This window comes from Bos mutus, chromosome 3, assembly GCF_027580195.1.
Source record: "Bos mutus isolate GX-2022 chromosome 3, NWIPB_WYAK_1.1, whole genome shotgun sequence".
Classification (NCBI taxonomy): Eukaryota; Metazoa; Chordata; class Mammalia; order Artiodactyla; family Bovidae; genus Bos; species Bos mutus.
Window position 1 is genome coordinate 80332254 of NC_091619.1, and position 23436 is coordinate 80355689.

The following is a 23436-nucleotide window of genomic DNA, read 5'->3' on the forward strand; positions in this document are numbered from 1 at the left end:
TTTAAGAAGTCCATGTATCCCAATAGTTAAGCACACAGACCCTGGGTTCTGATTGGTTGGAATTATGTTCATATTTTGCCATTTAGGTGGCATGAGACTTGGGGAAATAATATTCTCTAAGTCTCCATTTTTTGGTATACGTAAAATGTAGATAATAGCAGTACCTACCTTATGGTTAGTAGGAAAGATTTATTGATATAAGTTAATATACTTTATATTCTTTGATATACCTTTAATTTACTTAGCATGATGCTTAGCATATAGCATGCTTTCAAGAGGTGGCAGCCAATGATATTGATAATGATGACTATTAATCACCATTCCAGCCTCATCACATGCCACTTGAACTACCAAACCAGCATTCTTATTTGTAGCCACATGACTCATTTGCTTTTTCCAAAGCACTACAAGCATTTTGTAAGTATTGCAGATATATACCATGGGTTATGTGTGGGCTTCCCTTGATAGATATTCAGTTCCTGGGGAGGAAGTCATATGTCTGACATATAGTATATTTCCAATGAGTGAGTGATGATTGGAACAAGACTTCCTCAAGGATTCTTTGTTGGTTTTCAGAGAGCAGCATAACCCAAAATGGATTCCAAAAAGCATTAATCCCATACAAATGTTTCTAAAAAGAGGGTTTTGGTCAAATAAGTTTGTTGAAAACTTCTTATTCTATTCCTCTTTCAAGAGCTCAAGATAAACATGTTAAAGAATTAGAATTCTGGGTAAAGAAGACTGTTTAATTTGACTCAGTGTTTTATCTGACCAGGAACCTCACTCCACACTGTACCCCTACCAATTAACCTTCATTATCATTCCCCCAAATAAATTTCGTTATTGTTATTCTTTTTGTGTTGTAATTATTCTAACTACCCAGCACTTCTTTAAATCACAAATAATGACCTTACCATCATTCCTGCATAACAGAATTTAACAAGATTTTTTGGAAACTGAGGAGCGGCACTAAGGATTCCACCAACGATTGCCCAGGTCTATATCCTGTGAATCACGTCTGGTCCCTTTTAGTTCATCCCTCCCCTTCTTGCAAAGACCTCTCTAGTTGTCCTTGGTAAAGACTGGCACGTGTCCCTCTCTGTTTGCACTGCTACCACACTATTCCATTCCAAAGCAGCATCACTTGACAACCACCACAGGATGCTAAGTGGTCGTTCGTGTCTCTGTCCTCTATTGCGTTCTGTCTACCGCTGCCAGGTAATTGCTCATCGTATCACTTTCCTGGAGGAAGACTTCAAGACTCCTTGTTGTCAAAAGACATAGTTTCCAATTTGGGTTTCCTTCCAAAAGATGTTGGAGATACTGAACAGATGGGGCTCTGGATTCTCTACATCTGCTCCAACTAGAGCAGTTCTATTAATATTTTTTATGTATATTGAAAAAAAGATTTTAGTTCCAAGAAAGGATTCTGAAAAAAAAAAAAAAAAAAAAAGGTGGAGGGGAGAGAAAGAAAGCCACTGGGCAAAATTGTTATTTTGCATTCAGGGGCCCTGACAAGTTAGTTTCTCATTACTCTTTTCCACAAAGTTTTGCTCAAACCTCACTCATTTAAGGCAATGGGAACCCACTCCAGTACTCTTGCCTAGAAAATCCCATGGATGGAGGAGCCTGGTAGACTACAGTCAGTCCATGGGGTCGCAAAGAGTCGGACACGACTGAGTGACTCCCCTTTCACTTTTCACTTTCATGCATTGGAGAAGGAAATGGCAACCCACTCCAGTGTTCTTGCCTGGAGAATCCCAGGGACAGAGGAGCCTGGTGGGCTGCCGTCTACGGGGTCGCACAGAGTCGGACACGACTGAAGCGATTTAGCAGCAGCAGCAGCACTCATTTAATCCTTATATTTTGGCCGTCCTTATATCTCATCTCTAGTCCTTTGCTTAAGTTGTTCTTAAGCTGAACACTGATCCTGTACCAACCATTTTACTATAAGCAGTTTACATACATTATCTCACATATTATCAACAACAGTTCTATGGGCCAGGTGCTAATAATTGTTCCCATATTACAGATAAAGCTTAGAGAAATTAAATAACTGGACTAGAGCCATTTAGCTAATAAATGGCAGAGCTAGGGCTGAAGTCCAGGCCCATCTGACTTCAAAGTCCCACATTCAAATGTGCTGCCTTTTGCCTGACAGCATATGACAACTGCCCTTCTTTCAAGTCTACATTTTTCCACAAAATCTTCTCTGATTACTGTATCCCATAATACTTCTCCCTTTCATGAACTTCTTAACACTTACTCTAGCTATTTCATTCATTTGTTAATCATCACACACACATATGCCCTCTGCTATATTTTTAGGGCCAGTGTTTTGTTTGTACATTCGCTGAGGGCATGGAGATTTTGTAGCATGTCTTCCCTCTAGACCTCCACTGCTTTCAACCAGTGCTTTTCCAAAGGCAAGGGGTCACGGGGTTGCCATGAATAGACAGATAGTGAGAAGTGTCAGAAGACCTGAATTTTAGCTCTGTAGCTGGAGGCGGGAAGGGCAGAATGAGAACCTGGAGCCCCAGATTTCTTAGTTGTTATAAAAAGGGAAATTGACACGCTCCATGCGTGTGTGGTAAGTTGCTTCTGACTCTTTGTGACCCCATGGACTGTAGCCTGCCATGCTCCTCTGTCCATGGGGATTCTCCAGGCAAGAATATTGGAGTGGGTTGCTGTGCCCTCCTTCAGGTGATCTTCCCAATCCAGGGATCAAATCCTCACCGCTTAATGTCTACTTGCATTGGCAGGCAAGTTCTTTAACACTATCACCACCTGGGAATACATGCTCAATATATGCCATTTAATGTTGTTTTCAGGAGTAAATAAGAACTTTTAAAATGCTTGAATGCTGCACACATGCTAAGTATTGTTATTTCGTGGACTTCAACACACATGGATTAATAAAATCTAGAAAAGGATGAACCAGAGCAGACCAAAAGAAGCTGGACAGAGGTTGACAGTCAAGACCATATCAGCAAACCAATGGATACATTTTCTCATTGCAACACTGTTATCCTTTTATTCATCATTTAAGGCAGCCCTGAGCTTTCAATAATCAGAATCAACCTCCCAGGTCAGCAAGCCAGAGACTAACCTTAAAATGAAGATAATATTTGTAATTAAAAAAAAATCTAGTGGCCAGAAATAAAACATTTGTTACATTAAAGAAAGGCTACTGCACACCATACCAAGTCTCTTTTTGTTGTCTGGAGAGTTATAACAATCCTCTCCTGGCAGTTAGTTTTAAGATCATTAAATGATCCTCATTTGCAATATATTTGCAGAAGATTACAGCCATCTAAATTGACCCTGAAGGAAGACTTATTTCATTAATGGGCTGTCCTGTGCTAATGCATAAAGCTAGAAAAATATATCTATTAAATTGTTAATGTGTAAATGATGTTTCTGGCTTTCTTCTTAATTACAAAGCAAAATGAGCCTGAAGTGCACTATGTCTAGGAAAAAATGATCAATTTAATTCATCTTTCAGGGGAAGAACTTTTTTAGTCTATCCCCAAATTCCGGCTGGGAAAGCTCTTTCTAGGCATCAGAGTGGGGACTTTCTGCTTCCGTCAGGGCTACTGCAAAATGTGCAGCCTGGCTAGCTGGGGTACATTTTTCTCCGGATTCTAATGAACATGCTACACAAAGAGGTAATGTGAGTTCTTAGACACGGTGCCTCCTCCCATTCACACAGTAAACCCAGCTTCTGCTAACTTTTCCTTGAAGGATTATTCAGGGGCTTTCTGTGTGGTGGTACAAACGCATAACGAGAATGAGTGTGGATTTGAAAATGAATGATGCTGTGCTATTGCTCACTTATCATATACATGCTGAATATTAATGCAGCTTTAGAAAGAGATTTACTGTACGTATATATTTCCAGTGTATGGGTAGAATCGTCTAACTAAAATCATAATAGAATGTAAGGATAACTGAGGGGACTCAATAGCACCTCCATTTATCTGGTGTGAGGTTGCTTACAGTGGCAGGCAATATTTGTATGGGCAGTTCAGGGGTTTCCGTTCAGAGATGGAAGTTAGTGATGGTACTTTGATTTCCCAGGAGTTTTAAGTAGTTAAGACTAATAATTCTCTTTAGACAAAAACATAAATACACAAAGTCCTCTCTCTTCCCAGTTTGTATGTTCTTCTTTGAGAAGTGGAAATTAAGCAGAACCATTTCATATTTGCTATGCTTTTTGGAAGGAGCAAATTAATAGTTATTGGCAGTATGAAATATAACACATATACACGTTTGGTTTTGAGATGCCCTGATTTTTAATTTTGCCATATGTGATACCTTTAAAAAGAAAAAATTGAGGTACTGGTATTCAGAACTTTATAAATTCCCAAATTTCACACATATCTGTTTCCTATTCCAGTCCTCATTTTATGATACACTTTCAAAAAAAGTGCTTAAAATAAATGAAACAATTAGAATGGATAGCATTTATGAATTTTAGGGTTTTTGAAAAAATATGGAAATTTGAATATCACAACCAACTTTCTATCAAATTTATGATTTGTGTATTGTTAAGCATGATTCTTTTTATGCTCTTACAGTTTTCAGTGTAGAATATTATTGTCAGTTTGGCTTGATAGATCTTTCTGTGAAAACCAAGGAAGAAAAAAAAGCAATATTCCTTCTAAAAATTTATTTTGTATTTTTCATGTGAATGAGTTGTACTCATCAATGCTGAGAAGGAAATTCCTATTCAAATATTTATAACAGAATAATGCCCCAATTAAATCTGATCAGCAGGCTTTCATAGATTCTCTAATATATTCTTAGCATGGTAGTAAAGAAAAGAAACCTTTTGAAAGGGGAAAAAAAAAGAAAATGAAAAAAATTTTATCTTGTGGACATTTTATAAGTTGAAAAATTTTGCATTATGAGTTTTTTTTTAGAATGATGAATAAAATGTGTAAGAGAAAGTGCTCATATATTGCTACTTGGCTTTTACTCCACCAAAATGATTTCTGAAAGCTGTGCAGAGGGAGGATTTTTATGTTAAACCATCTACACTATGAGATCATTATATTCCTATACACTGAGGACAAGCAGGAGACTATAACTCTGATGAAAGATCCAGACACTCCTCTTCCTGCGCCATTGCCGAGAATAGGAATAAACCTAACTCAGGAAATAGTATTGCAACAGTTGATGATCTCAGAACAGTCTAAAGTACAAAGTGTTGTGTTTGACTGTGGTATCTCTGATCCAGTTGGAGAGCACCAGCAGATCTGGAAAGTAATTTTATTTAGGAATTTTAATTCCCAGCATGTAACAAATTTTCTTTTGGACTCAGTTTTTATCTGTAGTCTAGGCACCTCAGCTCAGAGAAGGCGATGGCACCCCACTCCAGTACTCTTGCCTGGAAAATCCCATGGACGGAGGAGCCTGGTGGGCTACAGTCCATGGGGTCACACAGAGTCGGACACGACTGAAGTGACTTAGCAGCAGCAGCAGCAGCAGGCACCTCAGCTATTTTTCTACTAACTCTGGGAGAGTCATTCCTTCTATCTCAGTCTTGTACAGATCCATTTTTTTAAAAAGTGAATTAATTTCCAAGAATAGTTGTGGTAGTGGTTCTTAATCAAGAGACTTTTGCCCCCTAGGGGATATCTGGCAGTGTCCAGAGACATTTTTGAGGGGCTTCTCTGATGGCTCAGTAGGTAGAGAATCTGCATGCAATGCAGGAGACACAGGAGATGTGGATTGGATCCATGGGTTGGGAAGATCCCCTGGAGAAGGGAGGTGGCAACCCACTCCAGTATTCTTGCCTGAATAAAATCCTATGGATGGAGGAGCCTGGAGGACATGACTAAGGACCTCCACCCAAGAGACATTTTTTATTTTCAAGCTGGGGGTGGTGGGGTGGGTGGGGAATGCTGCTGGCATATGGTGGATAGAGGCCAGGGATTCTGGTTAAACATACTATAAAGCACAAGACAAACCCAACTCAACCCTGATATCAAAGAAGAACCCAGCCCAATATTTCAGTAGTTCTGAGGCTGAGAATCCATGAGTTAATGTAATGCTGTTAAAAACATATAAATGCAAAAACTTAATAGTTTACCAGAGTAGATACTTGTTTTTTGCTTATGTAAAGTCAAAATGTATGTCTTTGATCAGTGGTCAGGTTTCCTCCAAATAGGGATTTAGAGACCCAGGCTCCCTCCACCTTGTGGCTCTTCATCACTTAAACATGGTATCCAAATGTGCTGGAGGAGAGTGTATGAAGGATTGCTCTTAGGAGATTTTTATGGACTAAACTTATGCCCATAGGGTTCCCCTGGTGACTCAGATGGTAAAGAATCTGCCTGCAGTGCAGGAGGCACGGGTTTGATTCCTGGGTCAAGAAGATCCCCTGGAGAAGGGAAAGGCTACCCACTCCAGTATTCTTGTCTAGAGAATTCCATGGACAGAGGAGCCTGGTGAGCTACAGTCCATGGGGTCACAAAGAGTCAGACACAACTGAGTAACTAACACACACACACACACACACACACACACCCATATCCGTTTGACCTGGACTAGTCATGTGGCCACACCTAAATGCAGGAGAGGCTGAAAGCTAAGAGATGCATTCAGCTAAGTATCCAAGTAGAAAAGGAAGTGGGTTTAGAATACAGCAAGCCACTCTCTACCACACTCCATATTTTTTCCTACCAAATATTAATTTCTATTCAAATGAATACCCTTCCTTTAATTTTCAGACCATTAAAAATTACAATTCAATTAAAAATTTTTTCTGCCTAATTTGATGTCATTTGCAGTTTTGGTAGCATGTCACAGCTCTTAAAGTATCTTCACATACATTATCTTTCTTGATCCTCATGAGAATTATGTGATTTGAAAGAGAAAAACTATTTAATGAACATTTACACAGTGCTCAAGAATTTATTTATACTATCTCATTTCATTCTTATACTAGTCCTATTTTATAGATACTATCATTATTTTGCATTTAAAAATAAGGCTTAAAGAGGTTAAGGGACTTGGTAGAAATGCCAAATCCTGTGCTTTTGCTGCCTCCTGTAAGATAATTGTCAGGTATTATTAGCCTCCTTTTTTAGCTAAGAAACTCATATCTCAAATCTTACCCAGGGTTACACGATTATAAAGTGGCAAAGCCAGGACATGAACTCCTCTCTTGTACTCTCAATCCTGTGCTTTCTCCCTGACCGCTCCTCTGCGGAGGTACTCTATTTCACCAACCAAGTCTATCAATAAAGCATTAAATTTTCTCTTGGAAGGATCAGCCTTTCTAGAACCCTATTCACTATATCCCCTTAGGGTTGACAATAACCCATGAATGATTGTTACTTAAGCCTGGAACACACAGGAGAGTTCAGATATAAGATAAAATAAACCCGGGTCCAAATCTTCACTGTAACGCTTATTAGCTAGGTGGTGCTCAGCAAGTCCCTGAACCTCTCTAAGCCTCAATTTCTTCATCTGCAAAGTGAAGATAAAATGCCCATTTCTCAGAATGGCTTAGGGTGAAATGAGACACTTGTGTAAAGTAATTCACAAAGTATGTGCTTGGTGCTCGAGAAATGTTCATTCCTTTCTCCCCTACTTCATCTGCTATAGTGGATATTTGTGGGTTTTCAGCCTTATTGCATTCCTTTTTTTTTTTTTTTTAATAAAGCTGTTCAGTTGCTCAGTTGTGTCTGACTCTTTGCAACTCCATGGACTGCAGCGCTCCAGGCTTTCCTGTCCTTCACCATCTCCTGGAGTTTTCTTAAACTCATGTCCATTGAGTCGATTGATGCCATCCAACCGTCGCATCCTCTGTCATCCCTTTTCCCTATCTTTCCCAGCATCAGAGTGTTTTCCAATGAGTTAGCTCTTTGCATCATGTGGCCAAAGTATTGGAGCTTCAGCTTCAGCATTAGTCCTTCCAATGAATATTCAGGGTTGATTTCCTTTGATTAACTGGTTTGATTTCCTTGCTGTTCAAGGGACTCTCAAGAGTCTTCTCCAACACCACAGTTCAAAAGCATCAACTCTTCAGCGCACAGCCTTTTATTTGTCCAATCCTCACATACATACATAACTACTGGAAAAACCATAGCTTTGAATATTCAGACCTTTGTCAGCAAAGTGATGTCTCTGCTTTTTAATACTCTGTCTAGGTTTGTCATTGCTTTTCTTTCAAGGAGCAAGCATCTTTTAATTTCATGGCTGCATTCGCTGTCCACAGTGATTTTGGAGCCCAAGAAAATAAAGTCTGTCACTGTTTTCATTGTTTCCCCATCTATTTGCCACGAAGTGATGGGACTGGATGTTACAATCTTTGTTTTTTGAATGTTGAGTTTTAAGTCAGCTTTTCCACTCTCCTCTTTCACTTTCATCAAGAGGCTTTTTAATTCCTCTTCACTTTCTGCCATAAGGGTGATATCATTGGCATATCTGAGGTTATTGATATTTCTCCTGGCAATCTTCATTCCAGCTTGTGTTTCATCCAGCCTGGCATTTCACATGATGTACTCTGCATATGTTAAATAAGTAGAGTGACAATATACAGCCTTGACATACTCCTTTTCCGATTTGGAACCAGTCCATTGTTCCATGTCTGGTTCTAACTGCTGTTTCTTGACCTGCATACAGGTGTTGCAGGAGGCAAGTAATGTGGTCTGATATTCCCATCTGTTTAAGAATTTTCCATAGTTTGTTGTAATCTACACAGTCAAAAGCTTTAGTGTAGTCAATGAAGGAGAAGTAGATGTTTTTCTGTAATTCTCTAGCTTTTCCTATGATCCAATGGATGTTGACAATTTGATCTCTGGTTCCTCTGCCTTTTCTATATCCAGCTTTTACATCTGGAAGTTCTTGGTTCATGTACAGTTGACGCCTAGCTTGAAGAATTTTGAGCATTAATTTGCTATTGTGTGAAATGAGTGCAATTGCACAGTAGTTGAACATTCTTTGGCATTGCCCTTCTTTGGGATTGGAATGAAAACTGACCTTTCCAGTGGCCATTGCTGAGTTTTCCAAAGTTTCTGGCATATTGAGTGCAGCACTTTAACAACATCATCTTTTAGGATTTGAAATAGTTCAACTGGAATTCCATCACCCCCACTAGCTTTATTCATAGTGATGTTCCCTAAGGTCCACTTGATTTCACACTCTAGGATGTCTGGCTCTAGGAGAGTGATTACACCATCGTGGTTATCTGGGTCGTTAAGATCTTTTTTGTGTAGTTCTTCTATGTATTCTTGCCACCTCTTCTTAACATCTTCTGCTTCTGTTAGGTCCTTTTGATAAAGACACCTCCATATCTATTTTGGGCATTCTCTCTTTCTCATTGTGCATAATATTGATGGGGATGTAAATCAAGTTTCTCTTCTCTCCTTTAGCCATGGGATGTTACTAAGACCCAAGTTGTGGCAATCAGTCTCTTTCTCCTAGGATTCTGAACATTGAGTGTAGTAATATAAAGACAGAAAAAAAGGTTAATATTCATTCATTTGAAAGGCAGGTTACTATGGAGATTCTTAGAGCTGCATTTTCTTTTCCAAACCTGCTTCTTCAGCCATGCAGTAGGTTCTGTATACAGCTGTATCTTTCCAATGTAATCTTTTTCTACTAAAGTTAACCAGAATGAGTTTCTTTGGGTTATCAAATAACCCAAAACACTTACCCAGTTCTATGGTGATTAAATTTTTTAAATCATTGACAACAATGTCAAAAGGTGCTAATTGCAGAAGCTTGATAAATACAAGGATCTATTACAGCTATAATTTTTTCCTCAATAGACCTGTTTAGGAGGATATTAAATTAGTGCAATTGGATTGTTTTTAAACCATAATCTTGTAGAAACTGATAGATTTTTGATGATCATTCACTAATATTTATCCAAGTATGACTTTCCAGAACCTGTGCAAATAGATTAATACAAAGAAAACTTAGACATGTTCCCTGACCTTAAGGAATTTCCAGTCATGGTAATCTAGGCCAGATGAAGTTTTTTCTCCATAATTAAGGCAAAGAATATATATATATATATATATATATATATATATATATATATATCTGTCTCATTGGCCCTGAAATTATGTGGACTATCAGTTTCTCCTCACCCACCCCCCCAAATTAACCCAATAATCCATTCTGGTCAGCCTTATTAGAGATATGAAGTGTTTTTACCTATGTAGAATGTTTAAGAATGAGAAGGCCCCTGGCAATTCTTCTTTAATATGTGTCTGCTTGCTTTGGAGGCCCAGTAGCATAGAGCATGTGCAGAGACCCAGGAAACTATTTTACAGTAAAATTCCTCTGGGAGGTGCTGGTTTCAAACCTCACAGGCTTCAAAGCCAACATGTGAGGGTTCTAGAACTGCTATAGGGGAAGGTTTCATGCAGCTGAGATGCCTCCTCCACACTTTACTACTCAATTATTAAACTATCAGTCTTTTCCTACCAGCATTCATTTTCTGGGGTGAACAGCTGGAGCAGGAAGGTTAGAAAAGATGATCTGTTAGTGCTGGGAAACAGTGCCTTCTACCCAAGAATGTAGAGAACAAAAAATGTACATTACTATTTGATGGCTTTACTCTAGCCCTATTATGAGTCTTTAGTTCACAAAGTATAAAATTAGACTTGCCAAGGGATACTCTCTGTACCTTGTTCAAGTCCCAGAACCAAACTGTAAGGAGGTGAATGCATTCTCTTAGGACTGGTACAATCAAATATCTACTCATTGGCAGGTCTATATTAGTGAGGAATCTACCAGTGATGGGAAGTCACTTTTGAAGCTGAAATTTGATATATAGAGATAAGGTGGCAGGATCTTAAAAGACTAGAATCATTTTTCAATCAGCCAAAAGTTGGTTGAGTGCCTACTATATGCAGGGCATGTGTACTCTTTCTAAGAAGACATTGTGTTTACCGTCAAGCTGATTAAAATATAGTTGATGAGCCATTACTTCTATATATCTTGTCCATATAGACATAAACATCTGAGAAACAACTAACAGCAAACAAGTCATTCAACTATGTTTCAACCACACAGTCCTTTCTGTGGCTGGGAGATGCCACATCTCTTTTCACCATAGTGTCTTTTTATAAATGCTAATTCTTATTCACATATTCAGTTTTTATTGAGTGATTTCTTTGTGTCAGGCACACAAGACTCATGAAACTTACTTTCTAGCTGGGAGAAAGAGACATAGTGAGTGAAAGTCGCTCAGTCATATCTGACTCTGGGAGTCCATGGACTGTAGTCCACCAGGCTCGTCTGTCCATGAAATTCTCCAGGCAAGAATACTGGAGTGGGTTTTTATTTCCATCTCTAGGGGATCTTCCCAACCCAGGGATCAAACCTGGGTTTCCTGCATTGTAAGCAGATTCTTTACTGTCTGAACCAGGAAGCCCCGCAAAAGTAAAACATCACCAAGAACTGTTAACTACTATAAAGGAGCAGTTTCAGTGTGATATGGTAGGTGGTGACTGGTGTACAGTGAGGGGTGAAGCTGCATCCCATATGGTGGATGGGGTTTCTTGAACAAGCAGTTTTGAACTGAGATACAAATATTGGACCCAGTTATAAGAAGATCTTGGATAAGAGCACTCCAGGCAGAGGGAACAACAATTGCAAAAACTTCATGAGACAGAAATGAACTTACATGTTCAAAAAAAAAGAGAGAAGATGAAGGGGCTAGAGAAGAGTGATGGGGGGTGGGTGATGAATTGGGGGTGAGACTAATAAGAGACAAGGTCTTAAAGGAAGGAGGGACAGATCTTAGGTTGTCACAGGCTGTGATAAAAAGTTTGCTGTTCTGTCTGGAATGACCTGGCACTTACTCTCTGCTTAAATCATACTTCCCTCCTTAGCTCAAATGCCCCCTGTCCATGGAAGCCTCCTCTCATATCCCAGTCTAGAATATTGTCCCCATTATTTGATCTCACTGCACAGTGTACTTTTATTTTGCTGCACTTGTTACTGTTGAAGATAAATAATTATTCATGTAATTATTTGTTTAATATCTTTTCTCCAAACTAAACTATAGGATTCTTGAGGGTAGAGATTGGTTTACCTCTTTCACTGCAATGAGAAAATTAAATTTACTCAGTAAACACTTATATTTTAGCATTTGCTATATGCAGAACATGTAGAAGATGCTCTCTCTCTGTCTATACACACACACACACACACACACACACATATGCACATATACATATATATGGGGCTTTCTGGGTGGCTCAGATGGTAAAGAATCTATCTGCAATGCAGGAGACCCTGGGTTCAATTCCTGGGTCAGGAAGATCCGCTGGAGAAGGGATGGGCTGTCCACTCCACTATTCTTGCCTGGAGAATCTATAGACAGATGAGCCTGGTGAGCTACAGACCATGGGGTTGCAAAGAGTTGGACATGACTGAGTGACTGACATAGATACAGATACATATATGTCTATATTTATATATGGAATGAAAGAATGACAGTGTCTTTTTTATCCATTGCCTTCCAATCACTTTCTCTCCTGGAATATGCAGCTGCTCACTTTGTACAAGAGGATGTGGAACGTTCCATGAGATGCATATAGGGTCATGTGTCCCACCCAGAGGTTTGAGTCAGGGCTAAAGCTAGTTAACAGCAACTCCATTCTTTTCCTAAAGTCTTTGACCATATGTTTTCAGTTCTGAGTGAGAGCGAGGTACTTCCTTCTCTAAACTTTTTTTCTTTTCAAATCCTTCTCTTCCTTTCCCCCTAAATTAGCAGTGTATGGAGAATAGCTGGTATAAAGAAAGAGAATGTGAGAGGTGAGGATCATGGACAAGGTTCACATCATTAGTGTTTTTTTCATTGCAAGCCATGATTTGGGCCATATTGTAGATAAAAGCTTATTGTAATTGTTAACTGTATTAACAGTTACATTATGGTACCAGATATGACATCCTTATATACATCTAGGAGTCATGCTGAATAGCCAAGTGAATTAGATTTAGAAGGAAATTTGTGTCTCATTCCATGGAGCCTGTCCATAGAAAATGGACAGGATTTGAAGACAATACTATGGTTTGTGTTAGATTGTCCAGTAATGGGTCAAGAGGCAGTGTTGCTAAGAATGAGCCCTAAATACAGAATCAAACCCAGTTTTAACTCCGAGCTTTGTTACTTGGTAGCTATGTATCCATATGCAAGATAATTTGTTGGACTATTAGTTTTGTAATCTGTGAAAGAGGATAACATTTAACTTCACAGGATTGATAGGAAGATTAAATGATATGTTCAAAGAATAGCTCCTGGTCCATAGTAAGAGTTAAGACATAAATGTTTGCTGAACGAATATTATACTGTCCAATGAATTATGTTTTCCTGATTGATCATGAAATCAGGATGATCATGATCCATTCATTTATTCAATAAAAACTTATATTTGCTTAAAAATTTCAGAAACTGGTTTTAAAGACACTTTTTTCAGAAATATATTTCTGGATTAGAAAAGAGTAAGTTATTGAAATCCTTGATTGATAATAACAATAACTACCAGGCATCGTAAGCCTACCATGAGCCAAGTACTAGGAAAATGCTTTTCCCGTATGATCCCACCTACTCTTATTACAGCTTCAGAGAGAATAACTAAGTTTCCCAGGTGATCCAACTAGTATATTGAGGGACCGGGATTTTAAACTAATTGGCTGGGCTCCAAAACCTGTGTTCTTAACAGATATCAAATGCAGCCTCCTTCTTGAGATTGTTGTGAGGACCAAACGATACAGCACATGAATATGCTTTATCACACTAATAAAGCACTGTGTAAATGGTCCTTTATTATCATTAGTATCATTAGAAGTGATTGATTTGGTGGTATTACCCAGGGTCAACTATGCTTCTGGGGGTAGCCGAATGCCAGTTACGATACGCACTTGAAAATTCTATTATTTGAATTAAGTTTTTGCCTCTGTTTTATTCAGAGGCCTGAAGTTTTCTTTCCTCCTTGCCTGACCTTTCCGAATTAGATTTGTTGATGGGTGGATGGATGGCAAGTGGCCCTTCTGTGTCTTTCTGGAGGATGCCCATTCAGTGCCTTCTTGTTTATAATGATGGCATAATGGCAGTTGGCCATGCTTTGCTTTTGTTTCAAGCCTGGGAAAGAGCATCTTTCTTAAAATCACCCTGATTCAGAATTCTTCCAAACCACAATACAGTGGCTTTGTAAAAATCAGGTGATTTTGAACTCATCATATTCTCATTTTATAAGAGAAGGGGAAAAAAATCTAAAATGTCATTTTCCATTCTCTGTGTTCTAAGCACCCTCTCTCTCATCAGTCCCCTGCCAATACCTTACTGGCATTCAATAAAAATGTATTTTCATTTTACAAAATGGACTAATCAGGTCCTTTGGTTTTTTTCTAATTCGTGTCCTCAAGACATATGGAATATCTGGCTGTCTAAGGAAATGTTTATTTGTTTTATTCTATTGTCCAGTAAGCTTATTCCAAGTTCAGGCTCTGTATGTGTGTTTATATAGATAATGTGTCACATTAACACCAGAGAAAATCATCTACTAAATTATTCTTTACTTGCAGCAAATCAATCTGGTCCCTTACACCTACCAGAGAAGTACAAATGGCACTGAACATCCTCAGAGTGGTTTATGTCCTTGACAGGTCAGTCAGAGGGCAGCTGAAACTGAAGAAGTCATATGCCACAGTGCCAGCGGAAATGAAAATTATACCACTCATACTAACGAGTGCATTTCCAAAGGGACTATTTACTGGCATTAGAAGTCTCTAAGCAGATGCCTCTGAACTTAAAATACACTTAATTCCTAAGGATTGTCTTGTAATTAATTTACCCAGATAGACTCCATGAGGCGAATACAGGGCAAAGCATCACATTGCTCAGCAGTTTGCAAACTTCGGGGAACACTAAGATAAATGATTTGATTTTTTAAAAACATCTAAATTGATTTCCCTTATAACAGAATTGTGACCAGCACACAGTAAAGAAAAATACTTTCCAATTTTATAATCCAATCTCCTTTAAAAAAATCCAGCTACTGTCACAGGAAGGACTCCATGTAGCTGACATCAAAAGAATATCACTCATACTTTGGTTACAGCTTTTATTTCTATTGCTAGTCTGTAAACATCTCATTGAATGTGGCGAGCTGTCCTGACTGTTCTCGTTATGTACACAGTGCTGAACAACAATGAATAGTTTTAACATACCTCTAATTAACAGGGCTTGTATTTCATGAAGAACAGCCAAACCCCACGGGACTGCTGACAGCTGTAGTTTTCCAGTTTTAAGGAGTACAATTTTTTAAATGTTCAGATTTTTTTCTGAGGTTTTGGTGAAAATTTGATAAAATGACTATCCCTGAAGGTTAAATATCATGGTGTGACATTTGGATGAGCTGGTACACTAATTGGGGGGGCATTAAGTATCAGTCAGCTTTCTGGTTTTTTTCTCGAAGCTAGAGTTTTGGACTCGTTTGAATCAGAGTCCAAATCTTGCTGTCCCCTTGACCTTAGGTAAACTTCTTAACCTGTATAGGCCTCAGTTCAATTCCTTAATAAAAGGAAATGATGATTATGATAATAACTGGTGGAATTTGAAGAATGATGATGTAATGTATATGTTCTACCTAAAATAGTGCCTGGCACTTACTTAATAAGTGGTGGGTTTTATTATTATTATTTGCTTTTACACTATGACACCTTACTCATTTATTTTATTCCCTTAAAAGATATTTATCATACAAATTGATAAAGAAGTTGTGGTGTATATACACAATGGAGTACTACTCAGCCATAAAATAATGAAATTTTGCCATCTGCAACAGCATAGATGGGCTTGGGGTGGGTATTGAAAGTGAAAGTCGCTCAGTCGTGTCCGACTCTTTGCGACCTCATGGATTGTATAGTCCCTGCAATTCTCCAGGCCAGAATACTGGAGTGGGTAGCCTTTCCCTTCTCCAGGGGATCTTCCCAACCCAGGGATCAAACTCAGGTCTCCCGCATTGCAGGCGTATTATGCTTAGTCAAATAAGACAGGCAGAGAAAAACAAATGCTATATGATATCACTTACATGTAGAATCTAAAAAAACCCTTAGTGTATAGAACAAAAAAGAGACAGATCCACAGATACAGAGAACAAACTAGTGGTTACCAGTGGGAAGAGGGAAGTGGGAGAGGAGCAAGATAGGGGTAGGGGATTAAGAGGCAGAACTGCTAAGTATACAATAAATAAACTACAAGGATATATTGCACAGCACAGGGAATATAGCCAACAATTTATAACTGTAAGTGGAGCATAATCTTTTTTTTAAAAAGTATTTATCTTGTGCTTACTCCGTGCCCTGCACTGTGTGGGCATTTTCACATATCTCATCTGTCTTTTTCTTCACTACAACCTCACAAGTAGGTTTCATCATCACTAGTTTATAGATGAGAGCAATGAAGACAGAAAGGTTCAGGAATTTTCTCAGATTCACACATCTAGTCAAGGATGCAGCCAGACTTGACACTCAGGTCCATCTTTAATAAATACAGACTTGTGTCTACTAGGAATTGAGCACCCAACTACCGCACTGTGAAGACCAAGATTAATGAGACATGCCTCCACTCCCCAAAACATCATGTTCTATTTGGGGGTGAGGAGGGAGGAGACAAGTACCAACTAAGCCAGACATGACAAAGTCTGTCCTTGTGGTCAAAGAGATGTGAAGGAGACTCAAAGAGTGTACAACTACTGTGACTGGGAAAACTGGCAAGGAGAGTGCAGAGGAGGTGACTTTTGAGCTGGGTCTGGAAGAATGAATGAAATTTTAATAGATAAAGAAGAGTATTCCAGGCAGAGGGTATTTGCTGCATGAAGATGTGAAGGCTTGGGGTATTTGATGTGTGCTAAAGAGGCACATGCATGCCTAGGTGTCCAACTCTGCAACTCCATGGACTGTAGCCCACGAGGCTCCTCTGTCCACAGAATTTTCCAGGCAAGAATACAGGAGTGGGTTGTCATTTCCTATTCCAGGGGATCTTCTCGACTCAGGGATTGAACCTGCATCTCTTGCATCTCCTGCACTGGCAGGCGGATTCTTTAACCACTTGCCACCTGAGAAGCCTGGATATTGAGGACTCCTAAGTTCAAATCTGGGGCTTCCCAGGTGGCACTAGTGGTAAAGAACCCGCCTGCCAATGCAGGAGATGTAAGAGATGTGGGTTCAATCCCTGGGTCGGGAAGAGCCCCTGGAGGAGGGCATAGCAACCCATTCTGGAGAATCCCAATGTATGGAAGAGCCTGGCAGACTACAGTCCATGAGTTGCAAAGAGTCAGACACGACTGAGCGACTAAGCATAGCACAGCTACTTCCAGACTATTATTCTACTAATCATAAGCTATTATGATTACAATATACACTTCAGTAGTGACCACATTATATTAATATTCAGTGGTATAACAAGTAGTTAGGAATAATCATGGTTTTTGTTTCTGGTGCTACCATAATGAAGTGCCACAAACTGGGTGGCTTTAAACAAGAGAAATTTATTCTCATAGTCCTAGAGGCCAGATGTATGAGATCGAGGTATTGGGAGGGTCAGGTCCTCTGGGAGGCACTGAGGGAGACTGTTCCACGTCTCTCTCCTGGCTTCAGGCAGTTGCTGGCAAGCCTCGATGTTTTCCAGCTTCTAGATGCACCAATCCTCTCCCTTCACCCCATGGTGCTCTTTGTCTGTATTGACTGCTGTGTCTCTTTTCCTGTTCTTCATTTGGAGAAATAAGACACCATGAAGAAAATGAGGACATCCATCATTGGATTAAGGGCCCACCCTACTCTAGCATGTCATCATTGTAACTAGCTACATCTGCAACAGCCCTTTTTCCAAATACGGTTACATTCTGAGGTTCTGAGAAGGACATGAACTTCCTGGAGAGACACTCCTTAACCCCAGTTGAATTGCCAGTGCATGGTGATAGTAAATGGACTAAGATGTGTTTAGGCTTTTTATTTTTTATTTATTTATTTTTTTCAGGGCATGTTTCTTTTTTTTTTTTTAATTTTATTTAATTCTCTACAGATAATGCTGTACCTAGTGTAGACCATTCGTTGTCCATCCCCACTCCTTGATGTACCATTGTTAATAGAATCTTACTTATACTAATAAAATACAGTAGTATTTTACCCCCTTATCCACGGTTTCACTTTCTAAAGTTTTAATTACCTACAGTCAAGCATGGTCCAAAAACCTTACATGGAAAATTCCAGAAATAAACAATCCTTAAGTTTTAAATTTGGCACTGTTCTGAATGGTGTGATGAAATCTAATGCTTTTCCACCCTGTCCTTCCCAGGACTCCCAGCCATTGGCATTTTCTGATTCTGACAACCAAAGCAGATGACCATGGTTTCAGACATCCTTTGGGGTCTTGGAACATATTACCTGAGGATAAGGATTAGGGGGCGGGAAGACTAGTGTGTGTTGTCATATCCATTTTATTTTCCTTGGAACTCCACAGAATTTGTTTCTGAAGGCAAGCACTATCTTTCATTCATTTTTAAGTTTACCATGGCACTTAGTAATTGCTCAAGAAATGTTTGTTCTAAATCGTTTAGTTTGATGACTATTTCCCTGCCCAAATTATAAGAATTAATTCCTTAAATCCATACTTTGCATGTATAGTGAAGATATTGAAAGTCCTATAGCTGATATTTTAGGATGAAAAATAATGCTATTTCATCCTACGAGAAGATTAGACTTTTGTAAAATGCAGAGCTATTTCTAACACTGTTTTAAGTTGTAGTTGTGCTGCATTAAGGGAAATATTTTCTCAGTCAAGCAATATAAAGAAAATGGTGCATCACTGAAAGAAAAAGGAGTGATACAACACCTTTGTATTAATTACGTTATTGTAACATAGATTATTATATTTCAAAGAAGACTCTATAAAGCACAAATTAGAGAGAGCTCACTCTCCTCAAGAAAGCTCAAAGTTTACCTATATAAAACCATACTGTAATTTTTTGTGAATGCAATTTGTTTGATATCATTTGGAAAGTGATTGAAGAAAATAAGAGTTATTCATTCATTCACTTATCAAATACTTTATTGAATTTCTTACTACATGTCAGTTTCTATTCCATATTCTTGAGATTTCTTTATTGCCAATTTTTACATAGTCATGTAATAGTTTGCAGCTGATAAATGTGCCAAATGAAGAAGAAAATTTCCATCCTGAGGAATTTATAATTCAGAAAGTCAAACCCCAAAGAAACTGTCACTTTCAACATATCAGGATATTTCCAATCTTTGCTTTTTCTTCTTTTGACTCCATGACAGGTCAGATATGGCAAAGTAGTTTGAAAATCTGAGGACATTTATGTTGAGCAACTTACCATGCTAATGACAATTTGGGGGCCTTCTATACTGCATGGAGAAAAGTCTTAGGTATTAGAGATAGTATACTGAGCTGTTTGTGTCTTATATTTTAATGCTCATGTGTTCATGTAAGTGGCTATTAAGACAGTGTATCTCATTATGTGGAGACTATAAAAATATTTTTGTGGACATGTTCAAAATAACTTTGAAGTTAGAAATTTGTAGCTTTATTGTCTGAAATTACACTGTGAATTTTATTCCATCTTGATATACACACATCATTAAATAAGTGTACCAGTTTTCTACTCTTTTCCTATCTTTCTTATATAGGTACTGTGCATTGATACTGGTTTAAGCAATCTGGGACAGTGGAAGAATCATGGAACCGAGGTCAAGAGATCTTGGTTCTTTTTCTCATTTCAAGATGTTTGACCTTGACAAAATCACTGAAATTCTCTGACTTTGCTTACAAGGATATTGAATTAGTTGAGTTTACACATATTGATATTTATAAAACAAGAAGTCCTCTTTAAAGAGTAGCATTGAAATATATTCATTCAGTTCAGTTCAGTCGCTCAGTCATGTCTGACTCTTTGAGACCCCATGAATCGCAGCACACCAGGCCTCCCTATCCATCACCAACTCCCGGAGTTCACTCAGACTCACGGCCATCGAGTCAGTGATGCCATCCAGCCATCTCATCCTCTGTCATCCCCTTCTCCTCCTGCCCCAACCCTCCCAGCATCAGGGTCTTTTCCAATGAGTCAACTCTTCGCATGAGGTGGCCAAAGTACTGGAGTTTCAGCTTTAGCATCACTCCTTCCAAAGAATACCCAGAACTGATGTCCTTTAGAATGGACTGGTTGGATCTCCTTGCAGTCCAAGGGACTCTCAAGAGTCTTCTCCAACACCACAGTTCAAAAGCATCAATTCTTCGGCGCTCAGCTGTCTTCACAGTCCAACTCTCACATCCATACATGACCACTGGAAAAACCATAGCCTTGACTAGACGGACCTTTGTTGGCAAAGTAATGTCTCTGCTTTTGAATATGCTATCTAGGTTGGTCATAACTTTCCTTCCAAGGGGTAAGAGTCATTTAATTTCATGGCTGCAGTCACCATCTGCAGTGATTTTGGAGCCCCCAAAAATAAATTCTGACACTGTTTCCACTGTTTCCCCATCTATTTCCTATGAAGTGATGGGACCAGATGCCATGATCTTCGTTTTCTGAATGTTGAACTTTAAGCCAACTTTTTCACTCTCCTCTTTAATTTTCATCAAGAGGCTTTTTAGTTCCTCTTCACTTTCTGCCATAAGGGTGGTGTCATCTGCATATCTGAGGTTCAGTTCAGTTCAGTTTCAGTTTAGTCGCTCAGTCGTGTCTGACTCTTTGAGACCCCATGAATTGCAGCACACCAGGCCTCCCTGTCCATCACCAACTCCCGGAGTTCACTCAGACTCACGTCCATCGAGTCAGTGATGCCATCCAGCCATCTCATCCTCTGTTGTCCCCTTCTCCTCCTGCCCCCAATCCCTCCCAGCATCAGGGTCTTTTCCAGTGAGTAAACTCTTTGCATGAGGTGGCCAAAGTACTGTAGTTTCAGCTTCAGCATCATTCCCTCCAAAGAAATCCCAGGGCTGATCTCCTTCAGAATGGACTGGTTGGATCTCCTTGCAGTCCAAGGGACTCTCAAGAGTCTTCTCCAACACCACAGTTCAAAAGCATCAATTCTTCGGTGCTCAGCTTTCTTCACAGTCCAACTCTCACATCCATACATGACCACTGGAAAAACCATAGCATTGACTAGACAGACCTTTGTTGCCAAAGTAATGTCTCTGCTTTTGAATATGCTATCTAGGTTGGTCATAACTTTCCTTCCAAGGGGTAAGCATCTTTTAATTTCATGGCTGCAGTCACCATCTGCAGTGATTCTGGAGCCCAAAAAAATAAATTCTGACACTGTTTCCACTGTTTCCCCATCTATTACCCATGAAGTGATGGGACCAGATGCCATGATCTTTGTTTTCTGAATGTTGAGCTTTAAGCCAACTTTTTCACTCTCCACTTTCACTTTCATCAAGAGGCTTTTGAGTTCCTCTTCCCTTTCTGCCATAAGGGTGGTGTCATCTGCATATCTGAGGTTATTGATATTTCTCCTGGCAATCTTGATTCCAGCTTGTGCTTCTTCCAGCCCAGCGTTTCTCATGATGTACTCTGCATATAAGTTTCCACTGTTTCCCCATCTATTTCCCATGAAGTGATGGGACCAGATGCCATGATCTTAGTTTTCTGAATGTTGAGCTTTAAGCCAACTTTTTCACTCTCCTCTTTCACTTTCATCAAGAGGCTTTTTAGTTCCTCCTCACTTTCTGCCATAAGGGTGGTGTCATCTGCATATCTGAGGTTACCATGTGTGAAATAGTGAGAAGTTGCTGTATAACACAGGGAGCTCACCCTGGTGCTTTGTGATGACTTAGAGAGGTGGGTGTGGGAGGGAGGCTCATGAGGGAGGGTTATATGTATACTTATCGCTGATTCACGACGTTGTATGGCAGAAACCAACACAATATTTTAAGGTAATTATCCTCCAATTAAAAAAGAAGAAAAAAGAAGTACTCCTTCATCTAAGCCCATTGAATTATTTTACTTTCTATTCTTTGACTCTCTTTTTATGTAACATGATTTCATAATTTTCTGAGCTCCTCCTGGTCTGATTAGGAAAAGTCTCCAGAGAATTCTGCTCAATGGACTGTCTGGGGACAGCATCACAATGTGGTTCAGCAATTCCTTGGGTAGACTGCAGGTTGCAAGGGATGTTTCGTCTAAGTTGTTTTGTTTCCATTCCCACCTCCAAAAGGAATATGGCTTCAGGCTCAGACACCTTTGCTTGTGAGGCTGAGCTTTGCCACACGCAGGGAGTAGCACCTGTTTTAGTGTTCATACACATTACTTATATTAACCTCAGGCTAGGTCTTTCACTTTTCACTTTCCTGCACTGGAGAAGGAAATCGCAACCCACTCCAGTGTTCTTGCCTGGAGAATCCCAGGGACAGGGAGCCTGGTGGGCTGCCGTCTATGGGGTCGCACAGAGTCGGACACGACTGAAGCGACTTAGCAGCAGCAGCAGCAGCAGGTCTTCAAATTAAATTTCAAGTAAATTTCTTAAAATTCATAAGAATTCCTGTGGTCCTTGTTACTGTGCAAAGCCTTGACTGAAAACACTTCATCTCTGTGTCCCAGTGCCTGACATAGAGACGTCATGAGAGAAGCCAGTATGGAGTGAAATAGGTTGATTTCCCTTGACTTTGAAGACAATTTCACCTCATCTTGGGCAGATATGTCTCCCTGACAATTTTGTATAGGTAGATATGTTCCATATTGAATAATATTTTAAATATACTAGCTTTTTATATTTACTACTAGTAAATACACTAGACAAAAGTACAATGACTTACTTGGTGGGACAACCACTCAATCATATGTCCATACAATAACTTTACATGGGCTTCTTGGTAAATCACCCCCACTTCTTCATCTGGGAAGTGAAAATTGAATTTCACTGGCTCCTGAGGTTCTTCCACCACTAAAATTCCTTCACTGAAACTTAAGTTTTTATGTAACAGTTTATATTAAGTTATAATTGCTATAATTAGCATTACAGTTTGTCTTGAAAGAATTTTGATTCTCAAGACTTACAAGTACATTATAGTGATTATGAGCACATATTTTGGAGTTGGACAAGCCTGGGTTCAAATTTCAATTCATTTATCAAAAGCAAATTGTCATGCCTCTATCAGACTCATTTTTCTCATTGATAAGTGAAGGTAATAATAAGATCTGCTTTACAGAGCTGTTGTTAGAATTAAATGAGATAATGTACATACACACTTTTTAAAATACTGCATAGGGGTTCTCTAGGCAAGAATACTGGAGTGGGTCGCTATTTCCTTCTCCAGTGGACCACGTTTTAACTCTTCACTGTGACCCATGTTGGGTGGCCCTGAACGGCACTGCTCATAGCTTCATTGAGTTATACAAGCCTCTTCGCCACCACAAGGCTGTGACCCCCTGAAGAGAG